This window comes from Pimephales promelas, chromosome 5 (assembly GCF_988280905.1).
Source record: "Pimephales promelas chromosome 5, fPimPro1.hap1.1, whole genome shotgun sequence".
Lineage (NCBI taxonomy): Eukaryota > Metazoa > Chordata > Actinopteri > Cypriniformes > Leuciscidae > Pimephales > Pimephales promelas.
The window spans coordinates 5,245,341-5,266,342 of record NC_142773.1 but is presented as its reverse complement, the minus strand read 5'-3'; the positions used below and the strand labels follow the sequence as shown (position 1 = coordinate 5,266,342).

At 47.0% G+C, this 21,002-nt stretch overlaps 17 non-coding genes across 17 annotated transcripts; 12 read left to right on the top strand and 5 right to left on the bottom strand.

Annotated features, from left to right (window-relative positions):
* The first annotated feature begins 830 nt into the window (after window positions 1-830).
* trnas-gcu (transfer RNA serine (anticodon GCU)) lies at window positions 831-912 on the top strand. Its single transcript has one exon. It is a non-coding gene; the product is annotated as a tRNA-Ser (tRNA).
* Window positions 913-1,286: 374 nt separating this feature from the next.
* trnas-gcu (transfer RNA serine (anticodon GCU)) lies at window positions 1,287-1,368 on the top strand. Its single transcript has one exon. It is a non-coding gene; the product is annotated as a tRNA-Ser (tRNA).
* A 915-nt stretch (window positions 1,369-2,283) lies between these two features.
* trnas-gcu (transfer RNA serine (anticodon GCU)) lies at window positions 2,284-2,365 on the top strand. Its single transcript has one exon. It is a non-coding gene; the product is annotated as a tRNA-Ser (tRNA).
* A 372-nt stretch (window positions 2,366-2,737) lies between these two features.
* Window positions 2,738-2,819, top strand: trnas-gcu (transfer RNA serine (anticodon GCU)). The gene has a single exon. It is a non-coding gene; the product is annotated as a tRNA-Ser (tRNA).
* A 1,015-nt stretch (window positions 2,820-3,834) lies between these two features.
* On the bottom strand, window positions 3,835-3,975 carry LOC148980957 (U4 spliceosomal RNA). The gene has a single exon (XR_016168734.1). It is a non-coding gene; the product is annotated as a U4 spliceosomal RNA (small nuclear RNA).
* Window positions 3,976-5,008: 1,033 nt separating this feature from the next.
* trnas-gcu (transfer RNA serine (anticodon GCU)) lies at window positions 5,009-5,090 on the top strand. Its single transcript has one exon. It is a non-coding gene; the product is annotated as a tRNA-Ser (tRNA).
* A 1,143-nt stretch (window positions 5,091-6,233) lies between these two features.
* On the top strand, window positions 6,234-6,315 carry trnas-gcu (transfer RNA serine (anticodon GCU)). The gene has a single exon. It is a non-coding gene; the product is annotated as a tRNA-Ser (tRNA).
* Window positions 6,316-7,330: 1,015 nt separating this feature from the next.
* Window positions 7,331-7,471, bottom strand: LOC148980954 (U4 spliceosomal RNA). The gene has a single exon (XR_016168733.1). It is a non-coding gene; the product is annotated as a U4 spliceosomal RNA (small nuclear RNA).
* A 1,032-nt stretch (window positions 7,472-8,503) lies between these two features.
* trnas-gcu (transfer RNA serine (anticodon GCU)) lies at window positions 8,504-8,585 on the top strand. The gene has a single exon. It is a non-coding gene; the product is annotated as a tRNA-Ser (tRNA).
* A 1,214-nt stretch (window positions 8,586-9,799) lies between these two features.
* trnas-gcu (transfer RNA serine (anticodon GCU)) lies at window positions 9,800-9,881 on the top strand. The gene has a single exon. It is a non-coding gene; the product is annotated as a tRNA-Ser (tRNA).
* Window positions 9,882-10,896: 1,015 nt separating this feature from the next.
* Window positions 10,897-11,037, bottom strand: LOC148980951 (U4 spliceosomal RNA). The gene has a single exon (XR_016168699.1). It is a non-coding gene; the product is annotated as a U4 spliceosomal RNA (small nuclear RNA).
* Window positions 11,038-12,070: 1,033 nt separating this feature from the next.
* On the top strand, window positions 12,071-12,152 carry trnas-gcu (transfer RNA serine (anticodon GCU)). Its single transcript has one exon. It is a non-coding gene; the product is annotated as a tRNA-Ser (tRNA).
* Window positions 12,153-12,526: 374 nt separating this feature from the next.
* On the top strand, window positions 12,527-12,608 carry trnas-gcu (transfer RNA serine (anticodon GCU)). Its single transcript has one exon. It is a non-coding gene; the product is annotated as a tRNA-Ser (tRNA).
* A 528-nt stretch (window positions 12,609-13,136) lies between these two features.
* Window positions 13,137-13,218, top strand: trnas-gcu (transfer RNA serine (anticodon GCU)). The gene has a single exon. It is a non-coding gene; the product is annotated as a tRNA-Ser (tRNA).
* A 302-nt stretch (window positions 13,219-13,520) lies between these two features.
* On the top strand, window positions 13,521-13,602 carry trnas-gcu (transfer RNA serine (anticodon GCU)). The gene has a single exon. It is a non-coding gene; the product is annotated as a tRNA-Ser (tRNA).
* Window positions 13,603-14,233: 631 nt separating this feature from the next.
* On the bottom strand, window positions 14,234-14,374 carry LOC148980946 (U4 spliceosomal RNA). The gene has a single exon (XR_016168741.1). It is a non-coding gene; the product is annotated as a U4 spliceosomal RNA (small nuclear RNA).
* Window positions 14,375-16,951: 2,577 nt separating this feature from the next.
* Window positions 16,952-17,092, bottom strand: LOC148980945 (U4 spliceosomal RNA). Its single transcript, XR_016168739.1, has one exon. It is a non-coding gene; the product is annotated as a U4 spliceosomal RNA (small nuclear RNA).
* Window positions 17,093-21,002: the final 3,910 nt, after the last annotated feature.

The window sequence follows — 21,002 nt, the reverse complement described above, 5'->3', positions numbered from 1 at the left end:
CGACATCATCCTTAATATAGCTGCAGAAACAGAGAGAAAATGTAGTGAACACGTCAACCGCACAGGTGCCCTTCAAGGCGAGCTTTAGCTGAATGTGTCGAGAGTGCAAAGTGCGCCTGGCAAAGCCATTCAAAGAACCTTGCTGCCAACTTTAACAACATCATCCTTAAAATAGCTGCCGAAACACACCACTGCCCAGCTTCGGGAAAACAGGCTTGGTCGAGTGACGAGGTGGCCGAGTGGTTAAGGCGATGGACTGCTAATCCATTGTGCTCTGCATGCGTGGGTTCGAATCCCATCCTCGTCGTTTGATGTCTTTAGTGTTTTCAGAGAGCCAAGTGTGCCTGGCAAAGCCGTTCAATGTACCCGGCCTGCCATGTTTAGCAAAGTCATCCTTAATATAGCGGCAGAAACACACCACAGCCCAGCTTCGGGCAACACATGCAGGCGAGTGACGAGGTGGCCGAGTGGTTAAGGTGATGGACTGCTAATCCATTGTGCTCTGCACGCGTGGGTTCGAATCCCATCCTTGTTGTTTGATGTGTTTCGAGAGAGACAAGTGCGCCTGGCAAAGCCGTTCAATGTACCCTACCTGCCAAATTTAGCGACATCATCCTTAATATAGCTGCAGAAACAGAGAGAAAATGTAGTGAACACGTCAACCGCACAGGTGCCCCTCAAGGCGAGCTTTAGCTGAATGTGTCGAGAGAGCAAAGTGCGCCTGGCAAAGCCATTCAAAGAACCTTGCTGCCAACTTTAACAACATCATCCTTAAAATAGCTGCCGAAACACACCACTGCCCAGCTTCGGGAAAACAGGTCTGGTCGAGTGACGAGGTGGCCGAGTGGTTAAGGCGATGGACTGCTAATCCATTGTGCTCTGCACGCGTGGGTTCGAATCCCATCCTCGTCGTTTGATGTCTTTAGCGTTTTCAGAGAGCCAAGTGTGCCTGGCAAAGCCGTTCAATGTACCCGGCCTGCCATGTTTAGCAAAGTCATCCTTAATATAGCGGCAGAAACACACCACAGCCCAGCTTCGGGCAACACATGCAGGAGAGTGACGAGGTGGCCGAGTGGTTAAGGTGATGTACTGCTAATCCATTGTGCTCTGCACGCGTGGGTTCGAATCCCATCCTCGTCGTTTGATGTCTTTAGCGTTTTCAGAGAGCGAAGTGTGCCTGGCAAAGCCGTTCAATGTACCCGGCCTGCCATGTTTAGCAAAGTCATCCTTAATATAGCGGCAGAAACACACCACAGCCCAGCTTCGGGCAACACATGCTGGGGAGTGACGAGGTGGCCGAGTGGTTAAGGCGATGGACTGCTAATCCATTGTGCTCTGCACGCGTGGGTTCGAATCCCATCCTCGTCGTTTGATGTGTTTAGTGTTTCGAGAGAGACGAGTGCGCCTGGCAAAGCCGTTCAATGTACCCTACCTGCCAAATTTAGCGACATCATCCTTAATATAGCTGCAGAAACAGAGAGAAAATGTAGTGAACACGTCAACCGCACAGGTGCCCCTCAAGGCGAGCTTTAGCTGAATGTGTCGAGAGAGCAAAGTGCGCCTGGCAAAGCCATTCAAAGAACCTTGCTGCCAACTTTAACAACATCATCCTTAAAATAGCTGCCGAAACACACCACTGCCCAGCTTCGGGAAAACAGGTTTGGTCGAGTGACGAGGTGGCCGAGTGGTTAAGGCGATGGACTGCTAATCCATTGTGCTCTGCACGCGTGGGTTCGAATCCCATCCTCGTTGTTTGATGTGTTTAGTGTTTCGAGAGAGCCAAGTGCGCCTGGCAAAGCCGTTCAATGTACCCTACCTGCCAAATTTAGCGACATCATCCTTAATATAGCTGCAGAAACAGAGAGAAAATGTAGTGAACACGTCAACCGCACAGGTGCCCCTCAAGGCGAGCTTTAGCTGAATGTGTCGAGAGAGCAAAGTGCGCCTGGCAAAGCCATTCAAAGAACCTTGCTGCCAACTTTAACAACATCATCCTTAAAATAGCTGCCGAAACACACCACTGCCCAGCTTCGGGAAAACAGGTCTGGTCGAGTGACGAGGTGGCCGAGTGGTTAAGGCGATGGACTGCTAATCCATTGTGCTCTGCACGCGTAGGGTTCGAATCCCATCCTCGTCGTTTGATGTCTTTAGCGTTTTCAGAGAGCCAAGTGTGCCTGGCAAAGCCGTTCAATGTACCCGGCCTGCCATATTTAGCAAAGTCATCCTTAATATAGCTGCAGAAACACACCACAGCCCAGCTTCGGGCAACACATGCAGGAGAGTGACGAGGTGGCCGAGTGGTTAAGGCGATGGACTGCTAATCCATTGTGCTCTGCACGCGTGGGTTCGAATCCCATCCTCGTCGTTTGATGTGTTTAGTGTTTCGAGAGAGACAAGTGCGCCTGGCAAAGCCGTTCAATGTACCCTACCTGCCAAATTTAGCGACATCATCCTTAATATAGCGGCAGAAACACACCACAGCCCAGCTTCGGGCAACACATGCTGGAGAGTGACGAGGTGGCCGAGTGGTTAAGGCGATGGACTGCTAATCCATTGTGCTCTGCACACGTGGGTTCGAATCCCATCCTCGTCGTTTGATGTGTTTAGTGTTTCGAGAGACAAGTGTGCCTGGCAAAGCCGTTCAATGTACCCTACCTGCCAAATTTAGCGACATCATCCTTAATATAGCGGCAGAAACACACCACAGCCCAGCTTCGGGCAACACATGCTGGAGAGTGACGAGGTGGCCGAGTGGTTAAGGCGATGGACTGCTAATCCATTGTGCTCTGCACGCGTGGGTTCGAATCCCATCCTCGTCGTTTGATGTGTTTAGTGTTTCGAGAGAGACAAGTGCGCCTGGCAAAGCCGTTCAATGTACCCTACCTGCCAAATTTAGCGACATCATCCTTAATATAGCTGCAGAAACAGAGAGAAAATGTAGTGAACACGTCAACTGCACAGGTGCCCTTCAAGGCGAGCTTTAGCTGAATGTGTCGAGAGTGCAAAGTGCGCCTGGCAAAGCCATTCAAAGAACCTTGCTGCCAACTTTAACAACATCATCCTTAAAATAGCTGCCGAAACACACCACTGCCCAGCTTCGGGAAAACAGGCTTGGTCGAGTGACGAGGTGGCCGAGTGGTTAAGGCGATGGACTGCTAATCCATTGTGCTCTGCATGCGTGGGTTCGAATCCCATCCTCGTCGTTTGATGTCTTTAGTGTTTTCAGAGAGCCAAGTGTGCCTGGCAAAGCCGTTTAATGTACCCGGCCTGCCATGTTTAGCAAAGTCATCCTTAATATAGCGGCAGAAACACACCACAGCCCAGCTTCGGGCAACACATGCAGGCGAGTGACGAGGTGGCCGAGTGGTTAAGGCGATGGACTGCTAATCCATTGTGCTCTCTGCACGCGTGGGTTCGAATCCCATCCTTGTTGTTTGATGTGTTTAGTGTTTCGAGAGAGACAAGTGCGCCTGGCAAAGGACCTTGCTGCCAACTTCAACGACGTCATCCTTAAAATAGCTGCAGAAACAGAGAGCCTAGCGAACAGGTCAACTGCAGGGGTGCCCCTCAAGGCAAGCTTTAGCTGAATTTCATTTTAATTGTAGCTGCAGAAAAAGCACCTGTTCATTTCTGAAAACATTGTCGAGGACAGGATCAAAACAAGAAGGCCCCTGTTGCATGGATATGACCTTTATAAAAACAAAAACACATTCTAAGGGAGGTCCAAATACTGACTACACCAACCGTCTTCAAGCTCATGTCTTCGCCGTCACAGTGAATGCAGCACTTTCAAGGAGCGAAAGCACAATTCTGTTCTTTCAACAAGTCTTAAAGCCTCCTAAGAGACCGTCAAAAATTGCCAAGGCTGACTATATTTCAAGTCATCCCAGCGGGGTATTGGGTAAAGTTTTCAACCAGCAAAGATCACGTCTCGGATAAACCTCATAGACTACGCTATTGCCTCTGCGAAAGAATGCCGGCAAAAGGAGCAGCGTCTTCTGTGCTTTTATCTGGACATGGAACGACAGGGTGGTATCAAGCTTTAAACTGCCATGTAATAAGCTTTTGGGCACTGACGGCTGCATGGTGTGTCTACGAAACAGGTGAGGTATGTGCACAAAAAGGTTTTATCATTGTTATCTCTTCACTCAAAGAACAAAAAATGCGCTGCTTTCTAATTTTGGGGGGAGAGAATTGTGGATCCTGGTAGCAAAGGGGCGGAGTTATAAAGCTCAATGTCCAAGAATATGTTTGAGTTCGGGATCGATTCCACGAGCTCCCTACGAGGTTGGGTAGGATAATGAAGAGTGCACACTGCAAACATATTCTGAGAGAGGTCCAATGCAAGCTATGCTGCCTTTTTCTCGACCCAGGCGTTCTCTCTAGGTTCTTTCCAACAAATCAGAAGCAGCACACAAATGAAACATAAGCAGATCTCCCTCTATCAAAACAGTTGTGAGTCTCCTAACCCATAGAACCCAATGCTCCTTGCAGGTCAGTCGAAGGGTTACCTCTCTCATCAGCCAAACCATTTCCAACACAATATGGTGAACTGTATCTCCATCATGTTAATGAGATGGGGTTGAAAAGCACCAAATTACTACTTCCAACATCCAAAAGGTTGTGGCGAGGTGGCTGAGTGGTTAGGTGATGGACTGCTATTATGTTGTGTTGTGCACACGTGGGTTTGAATACCATCCTCGTCGTTTGATGTCTTTAGTGTTTTCAGAGAGCCAAGTGCGCCTGGCAAAGCCGTTCAATGTACCCTACCTGCCAAATTTAGCGACATCATCCTTAATATAGCTGCAGAAACAGAGAGAAAATGTAGTGAACACGTCAACCGCACAGGTGCCCCTCAAGGCGAGCTTTAGCTGAATGTGTCGAGAGAGCAAAGTGCGCCTGGCAAAGCCATTCAAAGAACCTTGCTGCCAACTTTAACAACATCATCCTTAAAATAGCTGCCGAAACACACCACTGCCCAGCTTCGGGAAAACAGGTCTGGTCGAGTGACGAGGTGGCCGAGTGGTTAAGGCGATGGACTGCTAATCCATTGTGCTCTGCACGCGTGGGTTCGAATCCCATCCTCGTCGTTTGATGTCTTTAGCGTTTTCAGAGAGCCAAGTGTGCCTGGCAAAGCCGTTCAATGTACCCGGCCTGCCATGTTTAGCAAAGTCATCCTTAATATAGCGGCAGAAACACACCACAGCCCAGCTTCGGGCAACACATGCAGGAGAGTGACGAGGTGGCCGAGTGGTTAAGGCGATGTACTGCTAATCCATTGTGCTCTGCACGCGTGGGTTCGAATCCCATCCTCGTCGTTTGATGTCTTTAGCGTTTTCAGAGAGCGAAGTGTGCCTGGCAAAGCCGTTCAATGTACCCGGCCTGCCATGTTTAGCAAAGTCATCCTTAATATAGCGGCAGAAACACACCACAGCCCAGCTTCGGGCAACACATGCTGGAGAGTGAAGAGGTGGCCGAGTGGTTAAGGTGATGGACTGCTAATCCATTGTGCTCTGCACGCGTGGGTTCGAATCCCATCCTCGTCGTTTGATGTGTTTAGTGTTTCGAGAGAGACGAGTGCGCCTGGCAAAGCCGTTCAATGTACCCTACCTGCCAAATTTAGCGACATCATCCTTAATATAGCTGCAGAAACAGAGAGAAAATGTAGTGAACACGTCAACCGCACAGGTGCCCCTCAAGGCGAGCTTTAGCTGAATGTGTCGAGAGAGCAAAGTGCGCCTGGCAAAGCCATTCAAAGAACCTTGCTGCCAACTTTAACAACATCATCCTTAAAATAGCTGCCGAAACACACCACTGCCCAGCTTCGGGAAAACAGGTTTGGTCGAGTGACGAGGTGGCCGAGTGGTTAAGGCGATGGACTGCTAATCCATTGTGCTCTGCAAGCGTGGGTTCGAATCCCATCCTCGTCGAAATTTAGCCAAATCATCCTTAATATAGCGGCAGAAACACACCACAGCCCAGCTTCGGGCAACACATGCTGGAGAGTGACGAGGTGGCCGAGTGGTTAAGGCGATGGACTGCTAATCCATTGTGCTCTGCACACGTGGGTTCGAATCCCATCCTCGTCGTTTGATGTGTTTAGTGTTTCGAGAGACAAGTGTGCCTGGCAAAGCCGTTCAATGTACCCTACCTGCCAAATTTAGCGACATCATCCTTAATATAGCGGCAGAAACACACCACAGCCCAGCTTCGGGCAACGCATGCTGGAGAGTGACGAGGTGGCCGAGTGGTTAAGGCGATGGACTGCTAATCCATTGTGCTCTGCACGCGTGGGTTCGAATCCCATCCTCGTCGTTTGATGTGTTTAGTGTTTCGAGAGAGACAAGTGCGCCTGGCAAAGCCGTTCAATGTACCCTACCTGCCAAATTTAGCGACATCATCCTTAATATAGCTGCAGAAACAGAGAGAAAATGTAGTGAACACGTCAACCGCACAGGTGCCCTTCAAGGCGAGCTTTAGCTGAATGTGTCGAGAGTGCAAAGTGCGCCTGGCAAAGCCATTCAAAGAACCTTGCTGCCAACTTTAACAACATCATCCTTAAAATAGCTGCCGAAACACACCACTGCCCAGCTTCGGGAAAACAGGCTTGGTCGAGTGACGAGGTGGCCGAGTGGTTAAGGCGATGGACTGCTAATCCATTGTGCTCTGCATGCGTGGGTTCGAATCCCATCCTCGTCGTTTGATGTCTTTAGTGTTTTCAGAGAGCCAAGTGTGCCTGGCAAAGCCGTTCAATGTACCCGGCCTGCCATGTTTAGCAAAGTCATCCTTAATATACCGGCAGAAACACACCACAGCCCAGCTTCGGGCAACACATGCAGGCGAGTGACGAGGTGGCCGAGTGGTTAAGGCGATGGACTGCTAATCCATTGTGCTCTCTGCACGCGTGGGTTCGAATCCCATCCTTGTTGTTTGATGTGTTTAGTGTTTCGAGAGAGACAAGTGCGCCTGGCAAAGGACCTTGCTGCCAACTTCAACGACGTCATCCTTAAAATAGCTGCAGAAACAGAGAGCCTAGCGAACAGGTCAACTGCAGGGGTGCCCCTCAAGGCAAGCTTTAGCTGAATTTCATTTTAATTGTAGCTGCAGAAAAAGCACCTGTTCATTTCTGAAAACATTGTCGAGGACAGGATCAAAACAAGAAGGCCCCTGTTGCATGGATATGACCTTTATAAAAACAAAAACACATTCTAAGGGAGGTCCAAATACTGACTACACCAACCGTCTTCAAGCTCATGTCTTCGCCGTCACAGTGAATGCAGCACTTTCAAGGAGCGAAAGCACAATTCTGTTCTTTCAACAAGTCTTAAAGCCTCCTAAGAGACCGTCAAAAATTGCCAAGGCTGACTATATTTCAAGTCATCCCAGCGGGGTATTGGGTAAAGTTTTCAACCAGCAAAGATCACGTCTCGGATAAACCTCATAGACTACGCTATTGCCTCTGCGAAAGAATGCCGGCAAAAGGAGCAGCGTCTTCTGTGCTTTTATCTGGACATGGAACGACAGGGTGGTATCAAGCTTTAAACTGCCATGTAATAAGCTTTTGGGCACTGACGGCTGCATGGTGTGTCTACGAAACAGGTGAGGTATGTGCACAAAAAGGTTTTATCATTGTTATCTCTTCACTCAAAGAACAAAAAATGCGCTGCTTTCTAATTTTGGGGGGAGAGAATTGTGGATCCTGGTAGCAAAGGGGCGGAGTTATAAAGCTCAATGTCCAAGAATATGTTTGAGTTCGGGATCGATTCCACGAGCTCCCTACGAGGTTGGGTAGGATAATGAAGAGTGCACACTGCAAACATATTCTGAGAGAGGTCCAATGCAAGCTATGCTGCCTTTTCTCGACCCAGGCGTTCTCTCTAGGTTCTTTCCAACAAATCAGAAGCAGCACACAAATGAAACATAAGCAGATCTCCCTCTATCAAAACAGTTGTGAGTCTCCTAACCCATAGAACCCAATGCTCCTTGCAGGTCAGTCGAAGGGTTACCTCTCTCATCAGCCAAACCATTTCCAACACAATATGGTGAACTGTATCTCCATCATGTTAATGAGATGGGGTTGAAAAGCACCAAATTACTACTTCCAACATCCAAAAGGTTGTGGCGAGGTGGCTGAGTGGTTAGGTGATGGACTGCTATTATGTTGTGTTGTGCACACGTGGGTTTGAATACCATCCTCGTCGTTTGATGTCTTTAGTGTTTTCAGAGAGCCAAGTGCGCCTGGCAAAGCCGTTCAATGTACCCTACCTGCCAAATTTAGCGACATCATCCTTAATATAGCTGCAGAAACAGAGAGAAAATGTAGTGAACACGTCAACCGCACAGGTGCCCCTCAAGGCGAGCTTTAGCTGAATGTGTCGAGAGAGCAAAGTGCGCCTGGCAAAGCCATTCAAAGAACCTTGCTGCCAACTTTAACAACATCATCCTTAAAATAGCTGCCGAAACACACCACTGCCCAGCTTCGGGAAAACAGGTCTGGTCGAGTGACGAGGTGGCCGAGTGGTTAAGGCGATGGACTGCTAATCCATTGTGCTCTGCACGCGTGGGTTCGAATCCCATCCTCGTCGTTTGATGTCTTTAGCGTTTTCAGAGAGCCAAGTGTGCCTGGCAAAGCCGTTCAATGTACCCGGCCTGCCATGTTTAGCAAAGTCATCCTTAATATAGCGGCAGAAACACACCACAGCCCAGCTTCGGGCAACACATGCAGGAGAGTGACGAGGTGGCCGAGTGGTTAAGGCGATGTACTGCTAATCCATTGTGCTCTGCACGCGTGGGTTCGAATCCCATCCTCGTCGTTTGATGTCTTTAGCGTTTTCAGAGAGCGAAGTGTGCCTGGCAAAGCCGTTCAATGTACCCGGCCTGCCATGTTTAGCAAAGTCATCCTTAATATAGCGGCAGAAACACACCACAGCCCAGCTTCGGGCAACACATGCTGGAGAGTGAAGAGGTGGCCGAGTGGTTAAGGCGATGGACTGCTAATCCATTGTGCTCTGCACGCGTGGGTTCGAATCCCATCCTCGTCGTTTGATGTGTTTAGTGTTTCGAGAGAGACGAGTGCGCCTGGCAAAGCCGTTCAATGTACCCTACCTGCCAAATTTAGCGACATCATCCTTAATATAGCTGCAGAAACAGAGAGAAAATGTAGTGAACACGTCAACCGCACAGGTGCCCCTCAAGGCGAGCTTTAGCTGAATGTGTCGAGAGAGCAAAGTGCGCCTGGCAAAGCCATTCAAAGAACCTTGCTGCCAACTTTAACAACATCATCCTTAAAATAGCTGCCGAAACACACCACTGCCCAGCTTCGGGAAAACAGGTCTGGTCGAGTGACGAGGTGGCCGAGTGGTTAAGGCGATGGACTGCTAATCCATTGTGCTCTGCACGCGTGGGTTCGAATCCCATCCTTGTCGTTTGATGTCTTTAGCGTTTTCAGAGAGCCAAGTGTGCCTGGCAAAGCCGTTCAATGTACCCGGCCTGCCATGTTTAGCAAAGTTATCCTTAATATAGCCGCAGAAACACACCACAGCCCAGCTTCGGGCAACACATGCAGGAGAGTGACGAGGTGGCCGAGTGATTAAGGCGATGTACTGCTAATCCATTGTGCTCTGCACGCGTGGGTTCGAATCCCATCCTCGTCGTTTGATGTCTTAAGCGTTTTCAGAGAGCGAAGTGTGCCTGGCAAAGCCGTTCAATGTACACGGCCTGCCATGTTTAGCAAAGTCATCCTTAATATAGCGGCAGAAACACACCACAGCCCAGCTTCGGGCAACACATGCTGGAGAGTGACGAGGTGGCCGAGTGGTTAAGGCGATGGACTGCTAATCCATTGTGCTCTGCACGCGTGGGTTCGAATCCCATCCTCGTCGTTTGATGTGTTTAGTGTTTCGAGAGAGACGAGTGCGCCTGGCAAAGCCGTTCAATGTACCCTACCTGCCAAATTTAGCGACATCATCCTTAATATAGCTGCAGAAACAGAGAGAAAATGTAGTGAACACATCAACCGCACAGGTGCCCTTCAAGGCGAGCTTTAGCTGAATGTGTCGAGAGTGCAAAGTGCGCCTGGCAAAGCCATTCAAAGAACCTTGCTGCCAACTTTAACAACATCATCCTTAAAATAGCTGCCGAAACACACCACTGCCCAGCTTCGGGAAAACAGGCTTGGTCGAGTGACGAGGTGGCCGAGTGGTTAAGGCGATGGACTGCTAATCCATTGTGCTCTGCATGCGTGGGTTCGAATCCCATCCTCGTCGTTTGATGTCTTTAGTGTTTTCAGAGAGCCAAGTGTTCCTGGCAAAGCCGTTCAATGTACCCGGCCTGCCATGTTTAGCAAAGTCATCCTTAATATAGCGGCAGAAACACACCACAGCCCAGCTTCGGGCAACACATGCAGGTGAGTGACGAGGTGGCCGAGTGGTTAAGGCGATGGACTGCTAATGCATTGTGCTCTCTGCACGCGTGGGTTCGAATCCCATCCTTGTTGTTTGATGTGTTTAGTGTTTCGAGAGAGACAAGTGCGTCTGGCAAAGGACCTTGCTGCCAACTTCAACGACGTCATCCTTAAAATAGCTGCAGAAACAGAGAGCCTAGCGAACAGGTCAACTGCAGGGGTGCCCCTCAAGGCAAGCTTTAGCTGAATTTCATTTTAATTGTAGTTGCAGAAAAAGCACCTGTTCATTTCTGAAAACATTGTCGAGGACAGGATCAAAACAAGAAGGCCCCTGTTGCATGGATATGACCTTTATAAAAACAAAAACACATTCTAAGGGAGGTCCAAATACTGACTACACCAACCGTCTTCAAGCTCATGTCTTCGCCGTCACAGTGAATGCAGCACTTTCAAGGAGCGAAAGCACAATTCTGTTCTTTCAACAAGTCTCAAAGCCTCCTAAGAGACCGTCAAAAATTGCCAAGGCTGACTATATTTCAAGTCATCCCAGCGGGGTATTGGGTAAAGTTTTCAACCAGCAAAGATCACGTCTCGGATAAACCTCATAGACTACGATATTGCCTCTGCGAAAGAATGCCGGCAAAAGGAGCAGCGTCTTCTGTGCTTTTATCTGGACATGGAACGACAGGGTGGTATCAAGCTTTAAACTGCCATGTAATAAGCGTTTGGGCACTGACGGCTGCATGGTGTGTCTACGAAACAGGTGAGGTATGTGCACAAAAAGGTTTTATCATTGTTATCTCTTCACTCAAAGAACAAAAAATGCGCTGCTTTCTAATTTTGGGGGGAGAGAATTGTGGATCCTGGTAGCAAAGGGGCGGAGTTATAAAGCTCAATGTCCAAGAATATGTTTGAGTTCGGGATCGATTCCACGAGCTCCCTACGAGGTTGGGTAGGATAATGAAGAGTGCACACTGCAAACATATTCTGAGAGAGGTCCAATGCAAGCTATGCTGCCTTTTTCTCGACCCAGGCGTTCTCTCTAGGTTCTTTCCAACAAATCAGAAGCAGCACACAAATGAAACATAAGCAGATCTCCCTCTATCAAAACAGTTGTGAGTCTCCTAACCCATAGAACCCAATGCTCCTTGCAGGTCAGTCGAAGGGTTACCTCTCTCATCAGCCAAACCATTTCCAACACAATATGGTGAACTGTATCTCCATCATGTTAATGAGATGGGGTTGAAAAGCACCAAATTACTACTTCCAACATCCAAAAGGTTGTGGCGAGGTGGCTGAGTGGTTGGGTGATGGACTGCTATTATGTTGTGTTGTGCACACGTGGGTTTGAATACCATCCTCGTCGTTTGATGTCTTTAGTGTTTTCAGAGAGCCAAGTGCGCCTGGCAAAGCCGTTCAATGTACCCTACCTGCCAAATTTAGCGACATCATCCTTAATATAGCTGCAGAAACAGAGAGAAAATGTAGTGAACACGTCAACCGCACAGGTGCCCCTCAAGGCGAGCTTTAGCTGAATGTGTCGAGAGAGCAAAGTGCGCCTGGCAAAGCCATTCAAAGAACCTTGCTGCCAACTTTAACAACATCATCCTTAAAATAGCTGCCGAAACACACCACTGCCCAGCTTCGGGAAAACAGGTCTGGTCGAGTGACGAGGTGGCCGAGTGGTTAAGGCGATGGACTGCTAATCCATTGTGCTCTGCACGCGTGGGTTCGAATCCCATCCTCGTCGTTTGATGTCTTTAGCGTTTTCAGAGAGCCAAGTGTGCCTGGCAAAGCCGTTCAATGTACCCGGCCTGCCATGTTTAGCAAAGTCATCCTTAATATAGCGGCAGAAACACACCACAGCCCAGCTTCGGGCAACACATGCAGGAGAGTGACGAGGTGGCCGAGTGGTTAAGGCGATGTACTGCTAATCCATTGTGCTCTGCACGCGTGGGTTCGAATCCCATCCTCGTCGTTTGATGTCTTTAGCGTTTTCAGAGAGCGAAGTGTGCCTGGCAAAGCCATTCAATGTACCCGGCCTGCCATGTTTAGCAAAGTCATCCTTAATATAGCGGCAGAAACACACCACAGCCCAGCTTCGGGCAACACATGCTGGAGAGTGACGAGGTGGCCGAGTGGTTAAGGCGATGGACTGCTAATCCATTGTGCTCTGCACGCGTGGGTTCGAATCCCATCCTCGTCGTTTGATGTGTTTAGTGTTTCGAGAGAGACGAGTGCGCCTGGCAAAGCCGTTCAATGTACCCTACCTGCCAAATTTAGCGACATCATCCTTAATATAGCTGCAGAAACAGAGAGAAAATGTAGTGAACACGTCAACCGCACAGGTGCCCCTCAAGGCGAGCTTTAGCTGAATGTGTCGAGAGAGCAAAGTGCGCCTGGCAAAGCCATTCAAAGAACCTTGCTGCCAACTTTAACAACATCATCCTTAAAATAGCTGCCGAAACACACCACTGCCCAGCTTCGGGAAAACAGGTTTGGTCGAGTGACGAGGTGGCCGAGTGGTTAAGGCGATGGACTGCTAATCCATTGTGCTCTGCAAGCGTGGGTTCGAATCCCATCCTCGTCGTTTGATGTCTAGCGTTTTCAGAGAGCCAAGTGTGCCTGGCAAAGCCGTTCAATGTACCCGGCCTGCCATGTTTAGCAAAGTCATCCTTAATATAGCGGCAGAAACACACCACAGCCCAGCTTCGGGCAACACATGCTGGAGAGTGACGAGGTGGCCGAGTGGTTAAGGCGATGGACTGCTAATCCATTGTGCTCTGCACGCGTGGGTTCGAATCCCATCCTCGTCGTTTGATGTGTTTAGTGTTTCGAGAGAGCCAAGTGCGCCTGGCAAAGCCGTTCAATGTACCCTACCTGCCAAATTTAGCGACATCATCCTTAATATAGCTCCAGAAACAGAGAGAAAATGTAGTGAACACGTCAACCGCACAGGTGCCCCTCAAGGCGAGCTTTAGCTGAATGTGTCGAGAGAGCAAAGTGCGCCTGGCAAAGCCATTCAAAGAACCTTGCTGCCAACTTTAACAACATCATCCTTAAAATAGCTGCCGAAACACACCACTGCCCAGCTTCGGGAAAACAGGTCTGGTCGAGTGACGAGGTGGCCGAGTGGTTAAGGCGATGGACTGCTAATCCATTGTGCTCTGCACGCGTGGGTTCGAATCCCATCCTCGTCGTTTGATGTCTTTAGCGTTTTCAGAGAGCCAAGTGTGCCTGGCAAAGCCGTTCAATGTACCCGGCCTGCCATGTTTAGCAAAGTCATCCTTAATATAGCGGCAGAAACACACCACAGCCCAGCTTCGGGCAACACATGCAGGAGAGTGACGAGGTGGCCGAGTGGTTAAGGCGATGGACTGCTAATCCATTGTGCTCTCTGCACGCGTGGGTTCGAATCCCATCCTTGTTGTTTGATGTGTTTAGTGTTTCGAGAGAGACAAGTGCGCCTGGCAAAGGACCTTGCTGCCAACTTCAACGACGTCATCCTTAAAATAGCTGCAGAAACAGAGAGCCTAGCGAACAGGTCAACTGCAGGGGTGCCCCTCAAGGCAAGCTTTAGCTGAATTTCATTTTAATTGTAGCTGCAGAAAAAGCACCTGTTCATTTCTGAAAACATTGTCGAGGACAGGATCAAAACAAGAAGGCCCCTGTTGCATGGATATGACCTTTATAAAAACAAAAACACATTCTAAGGGAGGTCCAAATACTGACTACAGCAACCGTCTTCAAGCTCATGTCTTCGCCGTCACAGTGAATGCAGCACTTTCAAGGAGCGAAAGCACAATTCTGTTCTTTCAACAAGTCTTAAAGCCTTCTAAGAGACCGTCAAAAATTGCCAAGGCTGACTATATTTCAAGTCATCCCAGCGGGGTATTGGGTAAAGTTTTCAACCAGCAAAGATCACGTCTCGGATAAACCTCATAGACTACGCTATTGCCTCTGCGAAAGAATGCCGGCAAAAGGAGCAGCGTCTTCTGTGCTTTTATCTGGACATGGAACGACAGGGTGGTATCAAGCTTTAAACTGCCATGTAATAAGCTTTTGGGCACTGACGGCTGCATGGTGTGTCTACGAAACAGGTGAGGTATGTGCACAAAAAGGTTTTATCATTGTTATCTCTTCACTCAAAGAACAAAAAATGCGCTGCTTTCTAATTTTGGGGGGAGAGAATTGTGGATCCTGGTAGCAAAGGGGCGGAGTTATAAAGCTCAATGTCCAAGAATATGTTTGAGTTCGGGATCGATTCCACGAGCTCCCTACGAGGTTGGGTAGGATAATGAAGAGTGCACACTGCAAACATATTCTGAGAGAGGTCCAATGCAAGCTATGCTGCCTTTTTCTCGACCCAGGCGTTCTCTCTAGGTTCTTTCCAACAAATCAGAAGCAGCACACAAATGAAACATAAGCAGATCTCCCTCTATCAAAACAGTTGTGAGTCTCCTAACCCATAGAACCCAATGCTCCTTGCAGGTCAGTCGAAGGGTTACCTCTCTCATCAGCCAAACCATTTCCAACACAATATGGTGAACTGTATCTCCATCATGTTAATGAGATGGGGTTGAAAAGCACCAAATTACTACTTCCAACATCCAAAAGGTTGTGGCGAGGTGGCTGAGTGGTTAGGTGATGGACTGCTATTATGTTGTGTTGTGCACACGTGGGTTTGAATACCATCCTCGTCGTTTGATGTCTTTAGTGTTTTCAGAGAGCCAAGTGCGCCTGGCAAAGCCGTTCAATGTACCCTACCTGCCAAATTTAGCGACATCATCCTTAATATAGCTGCAGAAACAGAGAGAAAATGTAGTGAACACGTCAACCGCACAGGTGCCCCTCAAGGCGAGCTTTAGCTGAATGTGTCGAGAGAGCAAAGTGCGCCTGGCAAAGCCATTCAAAGAACCTTGCTGCCAACTTTAACAACATCATCCTTAAAATAGCTGCCGAAACACACCACTGCCCAGCTTCGGGAAAACAGGTCTGGTCGAGTGACGAGGTGGCCGAGTGGTTAAGGCGATGGACTGCTAATCCATTGTGCTCTGCACGTGTGGGTTCGAATCCCATCCTTGTCGTTTGATGTTTTCAGAGAGCCAAGTGTGCCTGGCAAAGCCGTTCAATGTACCCGGCCTGCCATGTTTAGCAAAGTCATCCTTAATATAGCGGCAGAAACACACCACAGCCCAGCTTCGGGCAACACATGCAGGAGAGTGACGAGGTGGCCGAGTGGTTAAGGTGATGTACTGCTAATCCATTGTGCTCTGCACGCGTGGGTTCGAATCCCATCCTCGTCGTTTGATGTCTTTAGCGTTTTCAGAGAGCGAAGTGTGCCTGGCAAAGCCGTTCAATGTACCCGGCCTGCCATGTTTAGCAAAGTCATCCTTAATATAGCGGCAGAAACACACCACAGCCCAGCTTCGGGCAAAACATGCTGGGGAGTGACGAGGTGGCCGAGTGGTTAAGGCGATGGACTGCTAATCCATTGTGCTCTGCACGCGTGGGTTCGAATCCCATCCTCGTTGTTTGATGTGTTTAGTGTTTCGAGAGAGCCAAGTGCGCCTGGCAAAGCCGTTCAATGTACCCTACCTGCCAAATTTAGCGACATCATCCTTAATATAGCTGCAGAAACAGAGAGAAAATGTAGTGAACACGTCAACCGCACAGGTGCCCTTCAAGGCGAGCTTTAGCTGAATGTGTCGAGAGTGCAAAGTGCGCCTGGCAAAGCCATTCAAAGAACCTTGCTGCCAACTTTAACAACATCATCCTTAAAATAGCTGCCGAAACACACCACTGCCCAGCTTCGGGAAAACAGGCTTGGTCGAGTGACGAGGTGGCCGAGTGGTTAAGGCGATGGACTGCTAATCCATTGTGCTCTGCATGCGTGGGTTCGAATCCCATCCTCGTCGTTTGATGTCTTTAGTGTTTTCAGAGAGCCAAGTGTGCCTGGCAAAGCCGTTCAATGTACCCGGCCTGCCATGTTTAGCAAAGTCATCCTTAATATAGCGGCAGAAACACACCACAGCCCAGCTTCGGGCAACACATGCAGGCGAGTGACGAGGTGGCCGAGTGGTTAAGGCGATGGACTGCTAATCCATTGTGCTCTCTGCACGCGTGGGTTCGAATCCCATCCTTGTTGTTTGATGTGTTTAGTGTTTCGAGAGAGACAAGTGCGCCTGGCAAAGGACCTTGCTGCCAACTTCAACGACGTCATCCTTAAAATAGCTGCAGAAACAGAGAGCCTAGCGAACAGGTCAACTGCAGGGGTGCCCCTCAAGGCAAGCTTTAGCTGAATTTCATTTTAATTGTAGCTGCAGAAAAAGCACCTGTTCATTTCTGAAAACATTGTCGAGGACAGGATCAAAACAAGAAGGCCCCTGTTGCATGGATATGACCTTTATAAAAACAAAAACACATTCTAAGGGAGGTCCAAATACTGACTACACCAACCGTCTTCAAGCTCATGTCTTCGCCGTCACAGTGAATGCAGCACTTTCAAGGAGCGAAAGCACAATTCTGTTCTTTCAACAAGTCTTAAAGCCTTCTAAGAGACCGTCAAAAATTGCCAAGGCTGACTATATTTCAAGTCATCCCAGCGGGGTATTGGGTAAAGTTTTCAACCAGCAAAGATCACGTCTCGGATAAACCTCATAGACTACGCTATTGCCTCTGCGAAAGAATGCCGGCAAAAGGAGCAGCGTCTTCTGTGCTTTTATCTGGACATGGAACGACAGGGTGGTATCAAGCTTTAAACTGCCATGTAATAAGCTTTTGGGCACTGACGGCTGCATGGTGTGTCTACGAAACAGGTGAGGTATGTGCACAAAAAGGTTTTATCATTGTTATCTCTTCACTCAAAGAACAAAAAATGCGCTGCTTTCTAATTTTGGGGGGAGAGAATTGTGGATCCTGGTAGCAAAGGGGCGGAGTTATAAAGCTCAATGTCCAAGAATATGTTTGAGTTCGGGATCGATTCCACGAGCTCCCTACGAGGTTGGGTAGGATAATGAAGAGTGCACACTGCAAACATATTCTGAGAGAGGTCCAATGCAAGCTATGCTGCCTTTTTCTCGACCCAGGCGTTCTCTCTAGGTTCTTTCCAACAAATCAGAAGCAGCACACAAATGAAACATAAGCAGATCTCCCTCTATCAAAACAGTTGTGAGTCTCCTAACCCATAGAACCCAATGCTCCTTGCAGGTCAGTCGAAGGGTTACCTCTCTCATCAGCCAAACCATTTCCAACACAATATGGTGAACTGTATCTCCATCATGTTAATGAGATGGGGTTGAAAAGCACCAAATTACTACTTCCAACATCCAAAAGGTTGTGGCGAGGTGGCTGAGTGGTTAGGTGATGGACTGCTATTATGTTGTGTTGTGCACACGTGGGTTTGAATACCATCCTCGTCGTTTGATGTCTTTAGTGTTTTCAGAGAGCCAAGTGCGCCTGGCAAAGCCGTTCAATGTACCCTACCTGCCAAATTTAGCGACATCATCCTTAATATAGCTGCAGAAACAGAGAGAAAATGTAGTGAACACGTCAACCGCACAGGTGCCCCTCAAGGCGAGCTTTAGCTGAATGTGTCGAGAGAGCAAAGTGCGCCTGGCAAAGCCATTCAAAGAACCTTGCTGCCAACTTTAACAACATCATCCTTAAAATAGCTGCCGAAACACACCACTGCCCAGCTTCGGGAAAACAGGTTTTGTCGAGTGACGAGGTGGCTGAGTGGTTAAGGCGATGGACTGCTAATCCATTGTGCTCTGCACGCGTGGGTTCGAATCCCATCCTCGTTGTTTGATGTGTTTAGTGTTTCGAGAGAGCCAAGTGCGCCTGGCAAAGCCGTTCAATGTACCCTACCTGCCAAATTTAGCGACATCATCCTTAATATAGCTGCAGAAACAGAGAGAAAATGTAGTGAACACGTCAACCGCACAGGTGCCCTTCAAGGCGAGCTTTAGCTGAATGTGTCGAGAGTGCAAAGTGCGCCTGGCAAAGCCATTCAAAGAACCTTGCTGCCAACTTTAACAACATCATCCTTAAAATAGCTGCCGAAACACACCACTGCCCAGCTTCGGGAAAACAGGCTTGGTCGAGTGACGAGGTGGCCGAGTGGTTAAGGCGATGGACTGCTAATCCATTGTGCTCTGCATGCGTGGGTTCGAATCCCATCCTCGTCGTTTGATGTCTTTAGTGTTTTCAGAGAGCCAAGTGTGCCTGGCAAAGCCGTTCAATGTACCCGGCCTGCCATGTTTAGCAAAGTCATCCTTAATATAGCGGCAGAAACACACCACAGCCCAGCTTCGGGCAACACATGCAGGCGAGTGACGAGGTGGCCGTACCCTCCAGCGATCGGACAGCCTAAACTATTCCTAACCATTTGTTACAAGTCCTAACACAATCTAATCAAGTCCTAACAATTCCTAACACAAGTCCTAACAATCCTAACAGGTCCTAACAATTCCTAACACAGGTCCTAACAATTCCTAACACAGGTCCTGACAGGTCCTAACAATTCCGAACCGCACTCAACGGTTGGCTGGACGGGGCAAAACAGTCATTGGCCGAAACATAGTCACGTGACTTCTATCGTCACACAGAGGGCCGGCGGGAGAAAAACTCGTCATACCCCCATCACTTGTTTTTTGATGAAGCCAAATATAGTTTAATCGAGAAGGAAGTACGACACGGTTTTGTATTTTGATACAGGTGAGTACAGTTTATTTCACATATAACGTGAAAGAGAAGCAGTACGTTCGTTGTTGTAACACTTTTATTGAGTTCGGAGGCCATGGTTGGATATAACAGTGATATAACGTTAAATCGAGGTGGCCATTCTAATCGCAAAGCGTAGAATATAAACGATGATGATAATAAATATGATGATTAATGTTAAAATACAGAGTGGTGACTTGTTTTGTATCAATAGGCTGTATGGTAACACTTTTTAATAACTACACGCTAATAATCATTAGTTAAGTATGAGTAAACAGTTAATTCATCATTCATAAAGCATTAATAGACATTAAGCAGTTTATAAATACAGCTATAAACGCTTTCTTCTTGATTTAAAAACATATCTATAATTTGTCTAATTAATGTATTTTCATCCTTTATTAATGATCAATTTATCATTTCTAAATGAAGAATTGCATTTTTTATGAACCAGTTATTTAAGAGTTGTCAGTCATTCATAAGATCACTTAGAAAGTGTAAGTAAATGATTAATAAACTATTTATATGTACATTCATACATCTTATTATTCAGACATATAGTGAAAATTGCTTAGTGTGTTAATAAAGGCTTCATTAACATGTATTAATGCTGTAATTCTGGGTTAATTCGGATAGTTATAAAGCATTTAGTTGTGGTCGGTTAACTATGTGTGTGAGCTCATCTAAAGTGAGGACTATTCATGCCTTGTAAAGCATTTATAAATGAGATTTAAAGGCTGTAAATATTTCTATGTTCTGTATCGTTGTGTTTGTTACATTGGTAACACTTTACAATAAGGTTAATTTATTAAACATTAGTTAATGTATTAACTAACATAAACTAACCATTTGTTACTGTATTTGTTACACTTTGTTAACGTTAGTTAATACAAATCTAGCTGTTCATTGTTGTTCATGTTAGTTCACAGTGCATTAACTAATGTTAACAAGATTTTTAAAAAGTATTAGTAAATGTTGAAATTAACATTAACAAAGATTAATAAATGCTGAAGAAGTATTGTTGAAACTGCTTAGTTACTAATGTCTATTAATGTTTTCTAAATGATGAATTAACTGTTTACTCATGCTTAACTAATGATAAATAGCGTGCAGTTATTATAAAGTGTTACCAGGTAAGGGATAATATGTTATTATTTTAATCATTTGAATTTAGTGTAATGTTTTTATTCATTCTATTTGACAGTTAAAACATAGTATTTTAACATAATACAATTTTGAAAATATATAACTTACGTAATTTGACAACCATCCATGTATTAAATAAGTCAAAAATCATCCAAGTGTCAAATCCCTCGTCTAAATAAAAATTGTCTTTAATTATTATTACTATTTTTTTTTTAATTCTTTAAATTTCACTTCAATTGTATCTCTCTTAAGTTGTTCTCAAGTTGTCTGGTATTTACCCTGTTGTTGTTGTTTCATACTTATAGACATGACTAAGACTGGTAAACCTGATTCATACTGGCATGACATCATGTGCAAGTATGCCCAAGGGAAGTACCACTTCTCAACAGGCAAGAAGCCAGGGGCGAAGAAGTGGAAAGATGCCTTGGACAGAATTAATAACTGTCCATTACACAAACAGACCCGTGCCTATGATATATTTGGGAAAATAATCACTTGCAAATGTGGTTATCATAAGGTATGTAATGATAAATGTGATTATTTTACCTATGCTGGTGATCATTACTAATTTTAAAACAGAATAATTTTATTGTTTGAGTTGTAAAGCCTGACATGTTATTGAAAACGTGGCCTAACCCTGAAGATTGCAGAGATAAGATGCAGTATAAATAATAGTCAGAAAAAGGCATATATGCACAAACTGAGCAAAGCTGTTCAATTTAAAGCAGAT